This window comes from Physeter macrocephalus, unplaced genomic scaffold, assembly GCF_002837175.3.
Source record: "Physeter macrocephalus isolate SW-GA unplaced genomic scaffold, ASM283717v5 random_329, whole genome shotgun sequence".
Classification (NCBI taxonomy): Eukaryota; Metazoa; Chordata; class Mammalia; order Artiodactyla; family Physeteridae; genus Physeter; species Physeter macrocephalus.
The window spans coordinates 39,342-60,054 of record NW_021145622.1 but is presented as its reverse complement, the minus strand read 5'-3'; positions in this window follow the sequence as shown (position 1 = coordinate 60,054).

The window sequence follows — 20,713 nt, the reverse complement described above, 5'->3', positions numbered from 1 at the left end:
GAACGGCAGAGAAAGGACAGAAGGAAGTTCCAGATGGGCCAAAAGACCACAGGCTGTGGGGAGACAGAAAGAAGCTTTCCTGGGCTGAAGTAGAGAGACTGGGCTCTGAGATCACAGCAAGGACGAGGAGGCCAGTTGATGGTGGGGGGATGGTATGAGGACAACCTATGTCACCATTTAAAAAGAAACAAAACTTTAGGTTGACCACAGAGACAGCTGACAACCATTACGGGTCTCTGTAAAGGGAGAACGGACCAAAATCATGCTGGGAGAATATTATTAGGGCTGCTTGTGTAGAGAGTGAGAAAGGCCTGTGAGGGAATGAGGCCACCGTCCTAGACCAAGGTGGCTTGGGACCCACACCAGGGACTAGGACCCCTGGAACGGTTGGCAGAAACAGAGAGGGTTGGAAAAAGAATTAATGGGGGCGTACAAAGGGTAGGCAAAAAAGAAGGAAGTGAAGAGAGAGAAGGACAGAGCCCCAGACCTTGTGCATTCTTGCCACTCGTGGGCCTGTCCAGTGACAGAGGTTATTGATACTGATAACTCAAGGCAAACTGCTCCCTCTGCTCCAGGGCTCGCCAAAGCCTCTGCTCCAGGGCCTCTCTCGGCTTGGGGCTGCTGTGCACCAAGGTGCTGGAGGGCAGACAGATGCCGGCACAGGTCACCGCTTCCCAGGCCCAGCGCCGGTGCTTCCGGAGGGTTGGGACGTTCACAGCAACAATAATCAGGCACAGGAAATACGACGAGGAAGAAGGCCAAGTGACTTCAGGGCCATGGTGTGAGCCCGGGTGCTGGGCCACTCGGGCCGGGTCTGTGGGCCCCCCTCTGCCCCAAGTGCCGGCGCAGCGAGAACACGGGTGAGAGGGTGGACCCCAGGAACAGGAGGAGTGGAACTGACCACATGATAATTGCATGAGGTAGAAAAAAGCGCAGAGAGACAGTCTGTATTCTACCAGCCGGGGTGTCGTTTCCATGGGAACCCTGGGTGGCAACCATCTGCACAAGAATGGACTTCTCGGAGGCTGATGATGATGTCAGACCAGACAGGATCAGGGGGCCCAGCAGCAGCTGGGGCCTGACCGAGAAATCCTCCACTTCAGCCGGAAGAAGATGCGGGGAGAGAAGGATGCTGTCCTCCACACAGGAGAAGACAGCAAGCCAGGTGGTCAGCCAGAAAGTGAGAGTGTTGGTGAAGCTCCAGGAGAGTTTGAAATAAAATTTGGAACCCAAAGCAAAGGAAGTCAGGAGGTTGTTCTGGAGGGCCATCCCTTGCAGACAGAACCGGGGGGCGGCCGGGCAGGCCACGATCATGTCGCCTGCGGGCAGCGTCCAGCATCATCCAGCGTCCGGCTCCGGCCCAGCACGGTAACTGTGACTCCGTTCTGCGGCGTATGGCAGCCACCGACTCCAGGAAAAAGATGACCATGCAGATCAACGTGGGTGAGCGGGGCACTTTCTCCAGGGAGACTTCTACGCCGGGTGCTGGGACACACCCACGGGGAAGCACAGCCTCTCTGGATGAGCCACTCTGCTGAGACTACAGGCCCAGAGGCGCTCCTTGGATTCATGCAAAAGCGTAGCTACCAGCAAACACCACCATCCCACCACCTCCCCACTTCCAGCCCTGCCGGTCCTCCAGGATTTGAGAGGAGGATCCTTGTCATTTCTCTGGGCATGCACATCCCTCCCAGCTCAGTGATACCCTGTCTCTGTTTGCATAACCTGTATCTGCCTGCTCTTTATCGGAGCCAGATGCAGGGAAATGGTAACACAAGAGAGGCTCCAGGGGTGATTGAAAATACCCGTACTTTGCCCTTTATTTCTCACCATACTATTTCTTTCCTAACTTTTCCTTAAAAGATGTCCTTAACCTCGTTTCCCTCCTGTAACCACAAACCTTCCCTGACCCCTCATGTCCCGGCTTAATAGTTTATTTCGCATCCTGTGCGTACTGTATTAAGACCCACCTGCCGAGTGGGTGGGGTAGGAAGTCATTTGTATGCGCAAGTCTTGGAAGCACTAAGAAAAGGCTCCCTGTTACCTCCAGCGGCTGCTCCTGCCCGCTAAACTGGCGGGCTCCGTACTGGAGCTCCAGGAGTCTGCACCTGAAACATGAGTTTCCCTGATGTGTTAACATCAATCCTTATTTTAATCTGCTTAAAAACGCCATGACGTCAGATTTTGACCATTTTCATCAAAGTGGAAACTGAGGCCCAGAGGGGCTAAGTCACTGAGCAAAGGCCACACTGCTGATAAGTGGTAGAACCGGGACTTGAACTCATGCGGTATCCGCTTTTACCTACAGTACCCTACTGTTCGGGGCTTCCTCAAACTCCGAATACAAGGCATTGCCCACCCTTGCAGGCCCGATAAATGCAGCAAAGCTCAGAAAAAAAAAACAACAACAAAGGACCGAAAGCTCCTTCCCCAGCCAAAGTCGGGGGCTCTGCCAGCAGAGGTTTCCCCACCGACCTTCACACGAGAGGGCGCCCGCACCTCCCACCCGATCCCTGCTCCGTGCGGCCCTCAAGCTGCTCCAGGTTTTCACGGACATCCGCCCACCGCCAGGCCTCATCCTTTCCCCCAGAAGGTTAGCGTCCGACCCCGTGGGGCTCCCGACAGGCCTGTCTGATACCCCCTTCCATCCTCCTGCTCAGGCCCCTACAAGCCTGCACAAACCAGCACTCGTCCTGCTCGGTGCTTCCAGGGAGGCCGTGCTTTCCCAGTGCCTTCTAGCAGCCACAGACACAGGCGGGAGGGGCTCCCCTGAGCGCAGGGTCCCCAGGACCTTGCTCCCGGCCTCCGCTGGCGCAGGGCCTGCTCTCTCCTGGAATGAGCTCCGCACAGGAATGGCTGGGAGCCCTCAGATCATCCTCCAGCGGCAGCCAGGGGAGCCACGGGGTGGCCACGGGTGTGGGCCCAGCCAGGTGGATGGTTTCAGGTGGTCTGTACACGTGAGACCCTCCTCCCTAGGTCACGTGCACCGTGGCGGAGGGGCGGCCTGTCAGGGCATCAGTTCTGCCTGCTGTTAACCTAGTATCCAGGTGTGTCCTGTATCTCCTTGTCAAGTACCTTAATTCCTCTGCGGAGTGAGGCAGCCTGTGAATTTCAAGAACGTAACTTGGACTTTCTTGAAGATGCTTCTGGAACTGGGCAAGGTTCACAGGGTCTGTGTACAGCCTTGCTTGACAGGGAATTGAGAACACGTCAATTCTCTCACCCGGCGAACACTTCAAGGTTAGTCATTTTAACTCATCCCGGATTTCAGCTTCCCGGACATTTGTAGAATTTCCCTCTTCTTCCGGGGGTGTCAGGATTTTCTCTCCCAGGCTCCTATTCAGACTTTCAGGAGGACAGAAAAGTACACATCTTGCTCAAAGGGAGATGTTTCTCTCGGGAGCATTTACATTACCCTCAGAAGCAAAGACCTGGTTTTGGCTTAGTCCCAAAGCATGATTTTCTAGCTGTGAAATGGAACATCAGAAGCCCTAGTGACTCAGGCTCCGAGGAAGCACGAGCCTTCAGGTACATCGGGTGCCGTCCCCTTCCTTCCGGGAAGAGCGCTGAGAACGTGACAAGGTGGTCAGGCAGTGATTTGCGCGGCGGGGCTGGGGTATGGCTGATGCGAAAGAGGACCAGGCCTGACCCCCCTAATGTGGGCCCCCCGGGCATGGCAAGACGGGGAGGAAGCTCATCTCTGTGCACACTCGGGACCATTTATTCTTCCTTCCACGATGAGGAACAATAATGTCTCCTATTTTTGAAAGTCTTCTTTGAGAATTGCCTTCAGAGCCGTACCTATTCTTTAATATTCTTGGTGACGGGCAGTTCTGGTCTTTGGAAGTCAGATTTTCTTTTTGTAAAGAGATCTCTTTGGGCCAGTAATGTTTGGGGTCAGAAGTTGAGATGAAGCTGCGTTGGTAGAAACACACAACCGTGAGTCTGGGCGGAGATGTGGCACAGACTTAACCACGGTGCCCAAGGCCGACCGGGGCTCCACCTGCAGCTCAGCTCACCGTTTGGGCCGCAGCAGCTAACTCGCCGCCCTCTGCCCTCGGCACGAAGCAGTGTCCTTGTGACGTGACCTCGCCAACCACACGGTGAGGTGTGGAGACAGTGGTTTTTCCGCTTCGACTCCTAGTGTAGTGTGGAGGGTAAAACACTTTAATAGAGAATATGTTTTCAACTTAGACCCTTCTTCCTCTTTTTCTCCCTCTGTGTCCCAGTGAGCAAAGTCAGGCCCAGGGAGGCTGCAGGATACCCTGCCCATCCCAATGCGGCTCCGTAGGGTTGACCCCTGACTTGCTGAACCCACCGAGGCATCAGTGCCCACGCAGGTCTGTCCCTTCTCCTCCATGGCTGTCTAACCTGATGATATTCAAAATAAGGCCCCGCCCCAGACCCCTGGGGACAGAGGGGGGTCCCGGCTTTAGCACTAGAGGCACCTCGTCCTGTGGGTTACCTTTTAGGGTAACCGTTTTGCTGGATAGTGGGCTGGACGTGTCAGGAGGGGCAGGAGGTCCCTGGCCGTGGCTATCATCCACCCAGTGCAGGAGCTTTTCCATCTCTCTAACAGGCCTGGCCGCCCTGGGGCACCACTGGCCAAACGCTGGCTATTCTAAGCCGGTCCACCGGCTCTCTGGTCAGCCTGAGGTTCTCAGGGAAATCCTGGGCCCTTTCCTTCCCCTGTGAATGTTTCATCTCAGAGTCTGTGTCCAGCAGGGGCTCGGCTCTGCTCCTGGTCCTGGGATGCTAGAGATGGGTGTTAGCGAGCATCTGGGCTGCAGCTGCTCTGACGCTGCCCTCAGGACAGCCCACAGAGACCTGGCTTAGAAGAGAATCAAATGCACACCGCCCAAAGGGTGAAAATTCCTGACACTGGGAGGAGGAGACGGCTTTCTGGAAAGTGTGTTTCGTGTGGGCCTCAGTTCCCCCCTCCCCCGCCCCCCCTCCCAGTGTCCCACCCACCCATCACTTCCCCCAGAAGGTCCGCTGTTGACAAGAGCTTTCCTGCCAGCTCCTTCCCGCCCCCAGAAAAAGGAGATGGATTTTGACACATGCTGTTGTTTGCATGAGTGATATTCGAGAACAAAGCCTTCCGGGGTCCAGCCCGCCGCTTCCCCACCCTCCGCTGAGCTTGTGTGAGAGGTGATGACAGAACCTCTGTTCTTTCCAGAAGATGTTGGTGTAGGCTGGGTGCTCCGTTTGGGTTTGCCGTGGTACTGCTGCTCACGTGGCGTCACAGAAGGAGGTGAAGCCAAGTGTGAAACTGCCGTTCGGTACAGTTTCTGCAGGTGCATCGGCTCCCCGTAGGCTCTGCACACGTGAGGCGCCCCAACCATTAGGGAAAGAATCGTCCTCCAGTGTTGGGAAGGCACCTGACCCCAGCCCACAAGGTCGTGGTCAGCATCAAGGTAGCGGGTCAGGAAGGCAGGGCTCAGGTAGGAAGTCAAGGCAAGTTATCAGGCCAGGGCTTGTTGGGGAACTGAGCAAGATCGAGAACTGATTTCAGACAATGTTAGGTGGATTAGAAAGACACACAGTTCCATTTAATCCTTCTAATAACTGTTAATGGGTTTAAGTGTGTCCCCTCAACAAAGATATGTTGAAGTCCTAACCCCCAGCATCTCTGACTGTGACCTTATCTGAAAATGAACTCATTGATGGTGTAATTAGTTAAGATAAAGTCACACTAGAGTAGGGTGGGCGCCTAACCCATTATGACTGGTGTTTTACGAGAAGATGGTGATAGGAAGACAGAGACACACGGGGAGAGCATCACGTCACGACAGAGGTAGAGACCGGAGTGATGGGTCTACAACCCAGGGGTTGCCAGCAACCACCAGAAGCCGGAAGAGGCAAGGAAGGGGCACGGCCCTGCTGACACCTCGATTTCAGACTGTGAGGGAGCCCATTTCTGATGCACCTGGTTTGTGGTGCCCCGGTACAGGCGGCAGCAGGAAACCGATACAGGGGCCTTGCATGGGAAAGTGATGCCGTTTCACAGATGCGAGGCTGAGATCCACAGAGCAAGCTTGGCCTATGATCTGTCGTCCATCGCAAGAGTACGGTCAGTGAGGGAGGCTGCCGTGTGGCTCAGATGCCCCCCACTCTTCCCAGGTGGGGAGAGAAGGCCGGATGTGAGGCCGTTCAGCGGCTGCCAGTTCCTCGACATTTGACCTCGAAATCGTTGGTGATTTTCGAGAGAGCGCAGGTCGGGTAGCCGGGAAGGGAAAGAAGCCGTATTAGGGGCTGAGGACCGAGTGGGAGGCCGGGAGTCAGAGAGACTGGCCTTCTTTCACAGCGTTTGGGCCAGAAGGGGAGGGACCACGCGTGTGGCGGCGTCTCCGAGCTCATCCACAGCCCGGGCTCCCTGCCCCTCCCAGCCCCTCCCTGAGGCCGCGCGGGGGCCACGTGATGAGGTTTCCACCAAAGGGAGTGAGAGTTCAGGGCTTCTGCCCGAGACGGTTCCGGGCAGACGAGAGGTCTTTCGTCTGCGGCTGCGGCTGGAGGCGAGAGGCGGAGAAAGCCGAGGTGGTACAGGCGCAGGAGGTGAGCAGCCAGATCTGGTGCCTCGTAGGGAAGGTGGCCGGGCCAGCTGCCTTCCGCGTGGGGGGACTGTGCCATGAGCACGGTCCCTTTTGAGGTCACACTACCGAGGACCCGAGGCTCATTTCTCACTGTGGCAAAAGTGGGCCCATCCCGGCAGAGGCAGGGGGACGGGTAGCAAGTGGGTGGACAGAAGTGAATGGAAGCTAAGGCTTGCCCTGTTTGCTTCAAGGTAGGAGAGACCTGGGCGCGTTTCTAGGTGGAGCAGAGGTGATGCACGGGCAGGTGTGACGGGGCCGGGCACGCGCTGGTGTCCGTCTCTGTGATGGCTTCTGTTCTCCACTCTACTGCTGGGGTTTTGCTCTGGGGGGACACGTCCCATCTGTCCTCAGGGCCCCAACGAGGCCATCTGAACCCCCAGAACTGCCATCCCCCGAGTCAGCCCTCCGGCCTCTCTGGAGGGTTCGGGGACTCGTATGCATCTCAGTCTCCTGTTTGTGCCGTAAAGCCCAGGTGTCGTGCCTTCCCCGCGGCTCCCACAGGTTCCCGGGGGCTCGGAGTTGGGGCTCAGGTCCGCTCTGCAAGCCCAGAGCCGGCGTTGGCCTCCGGCCTCCCCGCAAGGCAGCTGTTTGTCCCCCGGCCAGGGAGGGACTTGCTCTATGTCCCAGAGCTCAGTAGCGAATAGACACGTGGGAGCTGCTCTGCCCCGAACGCAGTGGGTGCTCAGCAAAGCTGGACTCACCCCCTTCCCGAGGACGCTCTGGAGTTTGCCCCTGAGAAGAGTTAACCTGCCCTCCGGCCTCCCTGAGTTAGCTCTCAGTGGTGGCTCCAGTGCGGGGGCCCTGGGGAGCCACCAGCACCATCTTTCTGTGCCTGGTTGGTCCCTACGCATATGCGTGTGTTTTAGAGCACGGTGCCCCTCTGTGTCAGGGCTGTCAGGTGCCTCAGCCCTGCGTCCTCTGGGCCCATCCTTAGGAGTGTCTCCTGCCTGGTACAGGGGTCGTCTTCAGCTCAGGAGAGGCGGACGGGTGGCCGTGCTGCCCTCGGCTGCCGTGTGCAGCGACCTCCTTTTTTCTTTTCTGCCCCCAAACCCCGTCCCTTGGCCTTCCTTCCCCAAGTTCATTACACGGATCTGTGTGCACAGTCTGTCCCTCACCAGGAGGCTCTGACGGCCGCCCGGCAGCCACTCCCCCTCTTTCTTCATGACAGAACCTGGCTTTACCCAGGGCCCAGCCCCTGGGCATGAGTTATAGATGATCTAATGCCCCTTCCCCATTTGGGGACATGCCTGGCTTCCGCTTCACTGGCCTCAGGGTGAACCAGCAAAACAAGGGGAACTCTTCGAGGGATCAGAGAAAAGGTGCCTCCCCTTCAACAAAAAGAGGTGCCGCTGGAGGACTGATCCCCCCTCCGTCCTCTGTCTGCGGTGTGAGGCCCTGGCTTCCGGGGCACATTGTCCATCTTGTGACCGTGGCCACCACAGAGGATGGCGGGGCAGACAGGTGGGAAGGTAATCTTGGTGGAGCTGGCGTCAGACGGAGCTCGCTATTTTAGGTAATAAACGTCCTGGTAGTTTAGTCTCTTTTAAGTTATATGTTTCTGTTTCTGTTACAATGCCGTTAAAGCATCCTAACTAATTTACACATCTCCTTGGTGACAGAGGTGCAGTTCCTTCGGATGGCACGATTAAGGCAAAACTGGAAGAACGAATCTGGAATATTCCAGACCCAGGGCTGGGTGGGCGGAGGACTGGAGCACAGACAGACTTTAATCCCCCCCACCCCCATGCTATCAGGGGAAACAGAGCAGGTAAAGGGACAGATGGGAGCAGGGCGGTCTGGGGCAGGGCAGTGGCCAGGGAGTCTTCCCTGTTAAGTGACCACGACTGAGCCAGAGGAGGAGCCATGGGGAGGAAATGCAAAGTGCAGATGAGCTAAAAGCCTCATTATGTATGCCAGTCCCCAGCCGCTTCCTCCGAAACTCTCCCTCGACCAAGTAAGCAAGCAAGCAAGCGGATCAGGCCACCTTTTGGCGAGGTCTTAGGTCTGAGTTCTGCCTCCGGTAAATTCATTTTCTGTGTTTTCTCTGTACGGCTCCTTCCACTTGGTTTCTTTTTTGTTTGTTTGCTTACTTTTGAAAAGCTGCCACCTAGCCTTCGATGACTTGAGGCTCTGAAGGGGTGGCCGTCGCCACTCTGTGCAAAGTCCTGGGGCAGCCGGTCCACCGGGAGCCACAGAGCAGAGACAGGACGTCCGCGTTAAATCTCTCCCACATTCAAGACAAGATGAGTTGATATGTGTCCCCCTTTCACCCTTCTATTCTGAATGTTTGTTTGAATCTGATTTCCCACAGGAAGGTGTGCGGGTGAGCGAGCAGCTCTGCGTCCCCCGGGCCCTGGAAACAGGCCCCTCGAAGCTCCGGGGGCTTCTCTGGCTTTGCGGCCGAGGGACCGCTAGAGGGCGACATAGCCCCACGTGCTGAGCCTGCCCAGGGGCAAGGCAGGGCCCGCTGTCCCTGCCTGGGTCTCCTGTTCACCTTCAGTGCCCTGGACCTTACGGAGCAGGCGGAGCAGGCGGGCGGGCCTCACCTCTGACCAGCCTGACGCAGCCTTTTAAAGGGGAACTTTCGTTCAGTGGGTGCTTAACGGGAGCCTGCTGTGATCCTGGGTACTGGGGACACAGCCTCGAACCGCTGAGTCCCTGCCCTTGTGGGACTGCATTCTGCTGGGTGGGGGAGGGGAGGCGATGAGAGACAGAACCGTTGTGCGGCTCCAAGAAAAACGAAGGGGAAGGGATGAGGGTCGGAGGCATCTGAGCAGGCACGGGATGGAGCCAGGTGTGGCCGGGCAGGGGTGTGGGACAGGGCGTGCCTGGCAGAGGGGAGAGCAGTGCAGATGTCCTGAGGCAGGGGCAGCCTCCAAGCCTTCAGGGAGCAACTAGCATGGCTAGAACCAAGTGGGGAGGGAGAGGGAGGGCTGGTCACAGGGCTCGGGTGGGGCTTACAGGATCCCAGCGTCTCACTGAGTGATCCAGGGAGCCATCGGAAGGTGCTGGTGAGCGAATGACTTGCTCTTGGGAGGGATTAGTCTGGCTACTGTACAGAGAGAGATGGGCGGGTTATTCTGAGGACCCTGGAGCTTCTTTTTCCGTCCTCTTCCTCCATGCGCTCCTGGTCCAAGAGCTGCAGTGCCCTCTTCCTGCCACCCTCAGACCCAAACCAACTCTCAGAGAAGGTTCTGGCAAAGGTATTCCAGCTAAGATGTACATTATAGAAGTTCAGGGCTACATCCTCCGGGGGTAGTTGACACATATAAGCATATAAATGAGAAGGGGCTTCTAGCATCAAAATGAGATGCAAGGGAATTCCTGGCGGTCCAGTGGTTAGGACTCCGCGCTTCCACTGCAGGGGGCATGGGTTCGATCCCTGATCAGGGAGCTAAGATCCCGCCTGCCTTGGTGCGGCCAAAATAAAGTAAACTAAAATAAAAGTTAATAGCGATTCTTAAAAAAAAAAAAAAAAAAAAATACAGATGTGACAGATGCTTTCCTTTGGAAGCAGTGGTCTTCCCAGAACCCACGATCATGCGGTGTTGGCTCCTGGGGTGAGACGGTGGTATTTTGCTAGCTGACCCTCCACTGAGCAAGAACTGGCACCTTGTCCTACTTGGACAGCTGTCCGCCCCGAGCGATCGCTGCTGACAGAAGTCAGCCCCACTGGGCACTAGGACGTTATCTTTGTCCTACTAGAAAAAACAGTGTTGAAAATCGCTGACTTGGACAGCAACCTACTATGATGGCACCAGGAGCTGCTCGCAGTCACGACCGTGTGGTATCTGTAGGACAGGCCAAGAGGAGAAGGTGCTGCGCGTACCCTGGGATCTGGGGAGTTGCAGCAGCCCAGCGAGGGAAACGTACAGCACGGGGTAGTCACATGAGGCCACGAAGCGTCATCGCAGCGGTGACCCGAAACTTCTTTGACTGCAGCCCACAGTCAGAAATACATTGTATGTCGTAATCCAGCCATTTCTCATGAAACAGTAGTTACCCTGGCCTATGTGTGCTATTTTCAATTCGACTCTCGTTGGTTGTAAGAGCATGCTTTATCTGACCCACACAGTTGGTTGCATGATGGGCCAGGCGTGGGGTGTGTGATTGCTCTTTGGAAAATACCACCCTAGATGGTCATAAACAGCATGATGGGCCTGGGAACGCCTGCGGAGAGGATCTGGCTGGGAACTTCAGGGCGCGGAGAATCAGTGGGGTGGTGGAAAGAGGCGTCGGGACTTTGCAAGGGATGAGGAACGGTAGACGTTTGAACTGTTTCTGAGACCAACTCACAACCGTGACCGAGGTCATGTGTTCTTTGAACACCCCAAATAAATTTAATTTTCTGTTCGTCGTTAAATGAGAATACTAACGTTCCATCGCGAATGACTAGGATTCTGGGCTAGGTCATTTACATCTCGGTCCTTTAAACCCTGCTCCCGGTCTGTGGGTCTGATCAGAGGATGTAATGAGAGCTGCTTGAAATGCGAATGAGTTTCCCAGCGAGGTTTACTGAACTTGTAAAACTTCTGTCCTTTCACACTATCTCCGTGTTCGACCGCAGACAGCTCTTCTTTTCTCTCCCAGCAACTGAAGTTTATTTTTCAAATAAGTCTGCTTTCCCATAAAATGCCAAGGGTTTTGTACTGTGTGTAGAGGAATGAACTTGGGCTTTTAAGATTTTAATTAGGAGCCTCCAAGTCTTCAATTCACATGTCAAGGGCACCCCGGGGCGAGAACCTCCTGCCTCTACTCAACCCGGGACCGGACCGGGGCCACAGCGCACGCAGCCTGTGAGCCTCGACAGGGCCCGTCCGCCGGAGTCTGGAGCAGGGTCAGGCTCAGTGATTCAGTCCCCGGCACTTGGGTCTGGGCCTCGAGGCTGGTTACCCTGCAGAACCTCCACGCTGACACCAGTCTTCTCGGGTAAGGGAGGCCGTTTCTGTGACCAGCAGGATGGAACCACTCTATTTAAAACAGATGGAACTGAGTGATGGTTTGGTTATAAAGGTGAGGGAGGATCTGAGAAGCCAAACAAGAGTGGGGGCCAACCGGGGATGGGTGCCGGCCGACCCGCTGCGTCCCTGGTGGGAAAGGAGGAGGAGGGCAGCAGGGGGTGGGGGGAGGCGGTGGAGGGGGGCACGCAGGGGTGACCCGGTGGGAGCTGTCTGTCTGGCAACATTGAGGGCCAGAGACGCTGTGCAAGGCCTGGCCGTCCCCCCAGCCAGAGGCCAGCCAAGAGGGGAGCCCGGGCACCGCAGCTGCAGGGTCGGCCCCCTGTGCGCCAAGCAGGGCAGGGGCAGGCGAGGAGTGGGAATGGGGGCCAGCGGCAAGGTGCCAGCCCCCGTGAATGCCACTGGGTGATGCATGTGCCCTGGTGCCCGGGATGCAAGCGCAGACCCGTCCGGGCACCCCTTCCCCCGCAGCACCACGGTGACAGGAAACCTTCTTTCAGGGCACCAGAAGCAGAGGCTCTTAGGGCAACTCCACTTACAGGAATCGGCTCTAGAAGGGCGTCCTTGACGTCCGGCCCAGCCCACAGGCTCTGTCATGTGCAGACCCCTGTGTCTGACGCTCATGGAGCGCCGTTTTCAACCCACACGCGGCTGGCTCTGTTCCTGCTCGAGAGAAGGCCCCGGGGCCGGGGAGGTGGAGAGTTCCCTGGGAGGAGGCGAGGCGCACGGGGAGAAACGGTGAGCTGACCACCTCCTAGAAGCTGTGCGCGGGTGGCCAGCAGGGAGTTTCACCCCACAACACGCGGGAACCCCCTAAATCCGCCCCTCCGCCGCCCAGTCCCACGCCAGGACAGGCAGCCTTCTGCTTCTCCCCAGCAGATGTCACTCACCTTTTTCACTCTCCACCTTTCCAGCTGGCCCGCTCACCGGTCCTCTGGCCCGGACCTGACTTTCTTTCCTTCCACACATTTCCTTCTCCTATAAATCAGCGTGTCTTTGGGACTCTTGGTCTGTGTGGCTGTCCTCCCCGATGAACACAGTGACATGCGGAGACGGCGTGGCTCACACGGGACCCCAGTGCGAGGTTCGGGGGGACAGTATGTGGGGAGGTGGGGATGCCAGTCCTGACACAGGCAGGATCCCGAGGCCTGTGGCTCCTGCCTGGGGGGCCTGGCAGTCCCCTGGACTAGCCTCTGGGCACATACAGGTGATGCACAGACATTTATCACTAGTGCAAAAGATGCGTACTCAACCAAGAAGCTGAATGCTGTAAACGTGGAGGTGAGAGCTGCGGAAGGTCTCAGGGCTCTCGGACCCCGTGGGAGCCACCTTGCTGCCTGGGAGGTGATGCAAGGAGGGGGGTCTTTTAAAGCAGGGTCGGCAAAGTCTTCCTATAAAAGGCCAGGTGGTAGATGTTTTTGGGTTTCTGGTCCACCTGGTCTCTGCTGCCACGACTCAGCCACAGACAAATGTAAACTGTGTTCCAATAAATATTTATAAAAGCAGGTGGCTGGGACTTCCCTGGTGGCGCAGTGGTTAAGAATCCACCTGCCAATGCAGGGGACACGGGTTCGAGCCCTGGCCCAGGAAGAGCCCACGTGCCGTGGAGCAACTAAGCCCGTGCGCCACAACTACTGAGCCTGCGCTCTAGAGCCCGCGAGCCACAGCTACTGAGCCCACGAGCCACAACCACCGAGCCCGCGAGCCACAACTACTGAAGCCCGCGCACCTAGAGCCCGTGCTCCGCAACAAGAGAAGCCACTGCAATGCAAAGCCCGCGCACCGCCGTAAAGAGCAGCCCCCGCTCGCTGCAACTAGAGAGAGCCCGCGTGCAGCAATGAAGACCCAACGCAGCCAAAAATAAATCAATAAATTTATTTTTTTAAAAAAACAGCACCTAAGCCCGTGCACCACAACTACTGAGCCTGCGCTTTAGAGTCCACGAGCCACAATTACTGAAGCCCGCGCACCTAGAGCCCCGTGCGCCACAACAAGAGAAGCCACCGCAATGAGAAGCCCGCGCACCGCAACGAAGAGTAGCCCCCACTCGCCACAACTAGAGAAAGCCCATGTGCAGCAACGAAGACCCAATGCAGCCAAAAGTAAGTAAATAAATACATTTAAAAAAAAATAGAGACAGGGCTTCTCTGGTGGCGCAGTGGTTCAGATTCTGCCTGCCAATGCAGGGGACATGGGTTCGAGCCCTGGCCCAGGACGAGCCCACGTGCCGTGGAGCAACTAAGCCCGTGCGCCACAACTACTGAGCCTGCGCTCTAGAGCCCGCGAGCCACAGCTACTGAGCCCACGAGCCACAACCACCGAGCCCGCGAGCCACAACTACTGAAGCCCGCGCACCTAGAGCCCGTGCTCCGCAACAAGAGAAGCCACTGCAATGCAAAGCCCGCGCACCGCCGTAAAGAGCAGCCCCCGCTCGCTGCAACTAGAGAGAGCCCGCGTGCAGCAATGAAGACCCAACGCAGCCAAAAATAAATCAATAAATTTATTTTTTTAAAAAAACCAAACAAACAGGTGGCCAACAGGATTGGCCTCTGTTTGAACAAATCTGGCCCTCTTGTCCGCTCTTCGACCCTTCAGTGCCCCCCCCAACATGCTCAAGTTAAAATCTGAAGTCTCGCCACCCCTCCCCGCTCTGGCCCTTGGCTGGCTCTGACCGCAGCCTCTCACGACCACCCAGCCTCCTGCCCGCATGGTCCTGGAAGACGCCAAACTCGCCCCACCTCCAGGCCCTCTGCTCCGAATACCCTAGTGACGGATGCCGTGCTGCCTGCAGAGCCCCCTCAGGAATGAGGGGCTCAGTCCCCGAGCTGCTGACCGTGCCACTACCAGAGCCACCGGTCGTAGTGCCGTGGCCCTTCCTGAGCCCGCCTGCGCCCCGCAGCTAGTCAGTGAGCAGGTGTGAAGGACCGGCCCCTAACCCGCTGCCCATGGCTCCCAGGGTCGTCCCCGCCCCCGAGCTTTCTGTAGGGCCCTCGCTGGGTCTGTGGGGCCCCTCACCTTCGCCCCTGGCCGACTCCTTCTCCTTCCCTGGTTGCGGGTGTTGATCCCAAGAACACCTCTGAATTGCATGCCACCGGTTTGCATCTCATGCGTGCCGCTGGGGAAGCTGCACCGATTTCCGTCGCAGGTGCCCGCAGGCGTTGCCGCTGCCCTCAGATCCTGCCCCCGTGTCCCGTGGTCAGTGGCCGTTTGAGGGAAGGCAGGACGGTGGTTGAACCGACGAACGGGTGCTCGGGGCTGGAGGGCGGGTTCTGGGCTCCGAGTGAGGCAGCCCGGGAGGTGGGAGGGGAGGCGGGCCGCTGGGGCTGCTCGCGGCCACTTGTACCAGCGGCCCTGGGTCTGTCCCAAAATGTCGTGCGATCCAGAGTCGTGTGCGATCCGCCCTGTGCCTGGTTGAGGGAGGTGCTCCCCGCTCGCCTGTGTTCCACCGCCGGGTCCTGGGGCTGAGGGCGCTGGGCCCTGCACTCCCCAGCCCAGGCCGGAGCCCTCTGCCTCTGGGCAGCTGGTCAGGTCTGAATCCTGGGGCTGAGCAGACTTCAGAAAAACGTGACTCATCTTGCCCGCCCGCAAAGAAAGGAAAAGTATGTGTGGCATCCGAGTTTCCTGAAAAGTCCAGCCAACGCATTGCAGAGTTATGTGGCCTGGCACCCAGTGTGGTCCCCCGGGGAGAGTGCCCTCTGCTGGCCGCCACGCCGACGACCCCAAAGGGGCCGATGTGGGCCCCAGGCTGGGCCGGGCTGCAGGGGTCAGCAATGATTACTATTATTCGGGAGAAGCCACAGAAAAACATCTCCTCTCCCTCAGCAAATTGTAGAGCTCTCTAGTCCTCTAAGGGCTGCTTGGGCGATGATCCTACCACGGGACGCAGTAAAAGGAGATCCTAGCAAACGCTGCATTCTTGCTTGGACCACTCCTTAATTCCTCTCTACAAATAAGATTTTATTTCGACAATTTCAAACTTACATAAAAGTTGCAAAGATGGTGCAAAGAATTCTCACATACCTTTCATCCAGATGCCCCAGTGTTAACATTTTGTTACCACATTTGCTTATATTCACCCCCACCCCTTCTCAGTACACATACGTTTGTGTGTGTTTATGTGGAATCTGAACCATCAAGAAGAAGTTACAGTCATAGATGTCCCCTGACCCCTAAGTACTTCAGTGCACATTTCATAAAAACAGGGACATTCTCCTCACTACGGTTTAATTATCAAAACCGGGAAATTAACATCAATACAACCATGTTCACTAAGCTGCAGACTCTATTCTCGGTTCACAAAGTGTCTCCGTGACATTTTTGGAAGAGGAAACCCCCATCACTTGCTGTGTTTGGTGGTCCTTTCTCCTCGGTCCCTCTTGATCTGGAGCCGCCTTCAATTCTGTCTGTGACATTTTGCAAGACTGCACAGGCCAGTTACTGTGTAGACTGTCCTTCACTCTGGGTTCATCTGATGTTTCCTCGGGATTCGATTCAGGTCAGCTGGTTGGGCAGGAGGGCCGTGTGTCTGATGTCCTGTCCTGGCATCACAGTGGAGGGCACTCGATGTCACGCTGACCCGTTCTGGATGACACTAACGGTTGCTTGGTTAAGGGAGGTGTCTGTCCCAGTTAAGAAAGTTATGACTTTTCCCTTTATAAGCGATAAATATTTCATGGGGAGCTACTTTTAGAATCATTTAAATACCTTCTTTCTCATCAAGCTTTCACTTGCTAGTTTTAGCATCAGTCATTTATTCTGCCTGAATTATTACAACGGTGGTTGCCAAGGTGATTTTCTGATATTATCACTAATTCTACGTTGATTGGTTGGAATTTCTACTAAGGAGGAAATTTTCCTTTTCTCCTTATGTATGTATGTATGTAGGTATATACTCATGGGTTTATATTTTATTCAGCAGGTTTCAGTCTGTCATTTTCATGTTTTGATGCTCAAATTGTCCTGTTGGCCAAGCCCTTCAGGCTGGTCCCTGTGTCCCATGTCTGCCCCCAGCATGCTGTAAGCACTTCTTATTTTCTGGTGCAACAAAACCGTCCCGCCTCATCTTGTGCTTTCCCCGCCACAGTTCCTGAATCAGCCATTTCTCCAAAGAGCCCTTGTTACTTTCAGTGGCGAAAAGTATTTAGAAATAAGATCCAAAGTGTGCTCATTGCAACTGAGATGTCGTGGCTTCTAAGCCTTCTTGGCAGACGTACTAGAAATACGCTTACATACAGGAGAGTAGTTGGATAAGATAAGGAAGGTGCATCCACACAGTGGAGTATTAGATAGCTGTAAAAAAATGGTATCTTTGAGGTGATATGGCAAAAGACATGAATAGACAATTCTCCAGAGACGTGAAAATGGTCCTTCAACAGTGCAGTGAGCACTTAGGTGTCAGTAGACAGCCTGTCCCTAAACCCAGATTGTAGGATTCACCTATATTTTCCTCTAGTATCTGTTACGGTTTAATTTAACTCTTGTGTTCCAGAACTTTTTCATCACCCCAAACAGAAACCTCATACCAGTAGCTGTCACTCTCCACTCGGCCCTCCACCCAGCTCCTGGCTAATCTGCTTTCTGTCTCTATGGATTTGCCTGTTCTGGACTTTTCATATAAATGGAATCGTACAAAATGTGGCCTTCTGCGTCTTACTTCTCTCACCCAGCATATCATTTTGAAGGTTTATCCATGTTGTAGCATGTGTCAGTACCTCATTCCTTTTTGCGGCTGAATCATAATCCATTGCCTGGATAGACCAGGTTTTGTTTATCCATTCATCTGTTGGTAGACATTTGGGTTGTTTCCACCTTTTGGCTACTGTAAGTAGTACTGCTGTGAACATTCATGTGTACATGTTTTTGTTTAAACACCTGTCTTCAGTTCTTTCGGGTAGATACCTAGGAGTGGAATTTCTGGGTCATTTGGTAACCCTCTATTTAACTGAATGAGGAATGGTGAAACTGTTTTCCACAGTGGCTGCGCCATTTTACATTCCCACCAGCAATGTATGAGGGTTTTCATTTCTCCACCTCCCCTCCAGCACGTGTTATTTTCCATTTGTTGTTGTTGTTATTATTGCCATCCTAGTGGATGTGACGTGGCGTCTCATTGTGGTTTTGATTTGTTGTTTCCTAATGACATTGAGCATCTTTTCATGTACATATTGGCCATTTGTATATATATCTTCTCGGGAAAAACGTCTATTCGTTTTTTAAGTGTGTTGTTTTTTTTGTTGTTGAGTGGTAGGAGTTCTTTACATATTCTGGACACTAGGCACTTATCAGATATATAATTTGCAGATATTTTCTCCCTTTCTGTGGGTTGTCTTTTCACTCCCTTAATAGTGTCCTTTGATGTACAAAAATATCTAATTTTGATGACAGCAAGGTTTTGATGACCAAAGATACTTAATGTTCTGCTCCTTAGTGCCTGGCCCACGGAGACACTCAGACTTGTTGACATGAAGGATGGGGACAGGTCACTGATTCCGAGGAATGAACCTCTCCTGGGAGGATGAGAGGCCCGGACAGGCCAATGGACAAGGGGACTGTCTCACTGCTACCACATCAGGAAAGGCTGGCTCGGGGTCTAACAGTTCCTTTAAAGCCCCTAGGGAGGGGAGAGAAAAGACAGCAAATTCTCTGGAACAGCCATTTCTGAGTTTCATCTTCTGACCCTCAGGAAGTCCTCCTGCTTGACTGCAGTGAGTCTAGTTTCTTCCCAGCATTTCTCTCCGGAGGAGACGGCTGAAAGGCCTCCTTTTCTGGCTCACGGGCCTCTCTCCATGAGGAGAACCTTTCACCCTCCTCCTCACCCTCTGACCCTCCGAGGACCCTCGACCAGCCCCAAGTCACCTAAAGGCGGGGACACTGGGTTCTAGAACATTGGTGAATTAGCCAATTCTCTTAGATCGTCCCTGAAGGAAGGTTGGGATAAAATGAGAGCCGTGGGAGAGGCTGCTAGCTCCAACGGTGTTCTTCGACTTTTTTTTTTTTTTAAGCGTTTGCTAAAGCAGTTTAGCAATTGAGAATGTGCTTTGCTGATTTTTTTCTGCTGTAGACACTAATCACCATTTACTAGAATTTTTGTTGTTTGTGTTTTGTTTTCTCCCTTTTACATTTTGGTTTTCAGTGAAGTAGTTCAATCACATGGTTAAAAAAAAAAATCAAGCAATACAAAATGATCAATATTGAAAGGCCCCTGCCCTACTCCTCCAAAACCCAAAAGGGACTTCTTTTTTTGTTTGTTTGTTTTGTTTTGGTTTTAAATTTATTTTTATTTTATTTATTTTATTTTTGTCTGCATTGGGTCTTCGTTGCTGCACACAGGCTTTCTCTAGTTGCGGCGAGCGGGGGCTGCTCTTTGTTGCGGTGCGCGGGCTTCTCATTGCGGTGGCTTCTCTTGTTGCGGAGCACGGGCTCTAGGTGCGCGGGCTTCAGTAGTTGTGGCACGCGGGCTTCAGTAGTTGTGGCTCGCAGGCTCTAGAGCGCAGGCTCAGTAGTTGTGGCGCATGGGCTCTAGAGCGCGGGCTCAGTAGTTGTGGCGCCCGGGCTTAGTTGCTCCGTGGCATGTGGGATCTTCCCGGACCAGGGCTTGAACCCATGTCCCCTGCATCGGCAGGCGGATTCTTAACCACTGCGCCACCAGGGAAGCCCAAAAGGAACTTCTTTAAGTTATGTACCTCTTCAACTATTGTACAGCTTGTCAGTGATAAACCTTACATGTGGTCTTATCACAATACTCACTGCCCACATCTTCCCCAGTTTCCCTCCGTTCTCCTTTTTTTTAAAATCAATCAACCTTTTCTTTTGATCACCTCCTAAAGACTCTTTTTAGACATTCTTTAATCACTCCCTTACAATTTTAATAAAACATAAATACCACATACTATTTATGTGCTGTATGTATCTGTGCTTTATATATAAAAAGAAGATGTTCCCTCCCAGGAACCAATTTTCACCCTCTTAGGCACAGTATCGCCCCCATGGCAAATGATGCCTTCAGCAGAATTTGAGGTGAGTGATGTCGTTGAGTATGGTAACAGCTGATTCATTCGGGATAAAGCCAATCTGAATTAGCAAACGATCTGAATTATAGAATATCTTTGTTATATTTTGTCAGCCTCAGGAAATGAACCAGCTACAGAAGTTAACTTTCTAGATTTCGGAAACTTAAGCCTTTAAGCACCCAAACATGCATCTTTTCAAGTGTTAGGTGCATGAAACATTTTGCAGTTTTCTTATTCAAGAGATACTAAATATAATTTCACTCTTTATAGATGATCTAGGGTCCTTACCAGATTGCCCTATGATGGGCATCCAGCCACCGCTGAGATGTGAAGATTGTTTGTAGACTTAGGGACTGAAGGACTTCTGAGTACCCTGCTCCTGGTCTCTCCTACTGCGAGCCTCCTTCCATGTACCGGCTGCATGGTCTGCAGCAGTGTTTTGCCTTGAATAGCACCCAGGCTCTCCTCCCTCGAAACTTGCTGCTAGGATGCCGGGGTTCTTTGTGCGTATGGTTGAAAAGAGTAAATGATTAGGAGGAAAGTCCCTGGGCTCTTTCATTCATTCTTTCTCATTCATTCGAGAAATGCAGTGCTTGGGCTTTGAGTGTTTTGGCTCAAGAGCGGGGTTCTGTCCCAGTACCTCCGACTCAGTTGAGATCTGGAAGAGGAGCTGCAAACACGTGGTGCTCCCAGCTCAAGTCCAAGTGCCCCCGCACTCTCCCTGACGCAGGGCCAGGCAGAAAGCCCCGCACCAGCCGCCAGGGGAGGGGAGGCGGCTTCAGAACTGGGCTCTCCAGGTGATGCCCTCTGAGGCACACGGGGCCCTCTCCGGGCTGCTTTAAGGTCCTAATGATGCAGTCTGTGTGTAAGATGCTCTGTAGCTGACAGGGTATTTTTCCTAATTTATCTTGTTTGATTCCCAGAAACCTCTGTAAAATGGGCTCAGGCTGTATTATGATCTTTTCGATGGGAGAAATGTAGAAGAATAAACGACATAGCTCAGAATCGCATGCCGATAACTGAACCTGTATCGCTTTGAGGTGCTATGTCTGACTCAAGTCTTTTAAACCTTTCAGGGTGTCATCTTGTTGGAGAATATATTTCGCCATTCAAAAGGAACAGATCACAGGCAAATTTCAACTCAGGCTGGTGG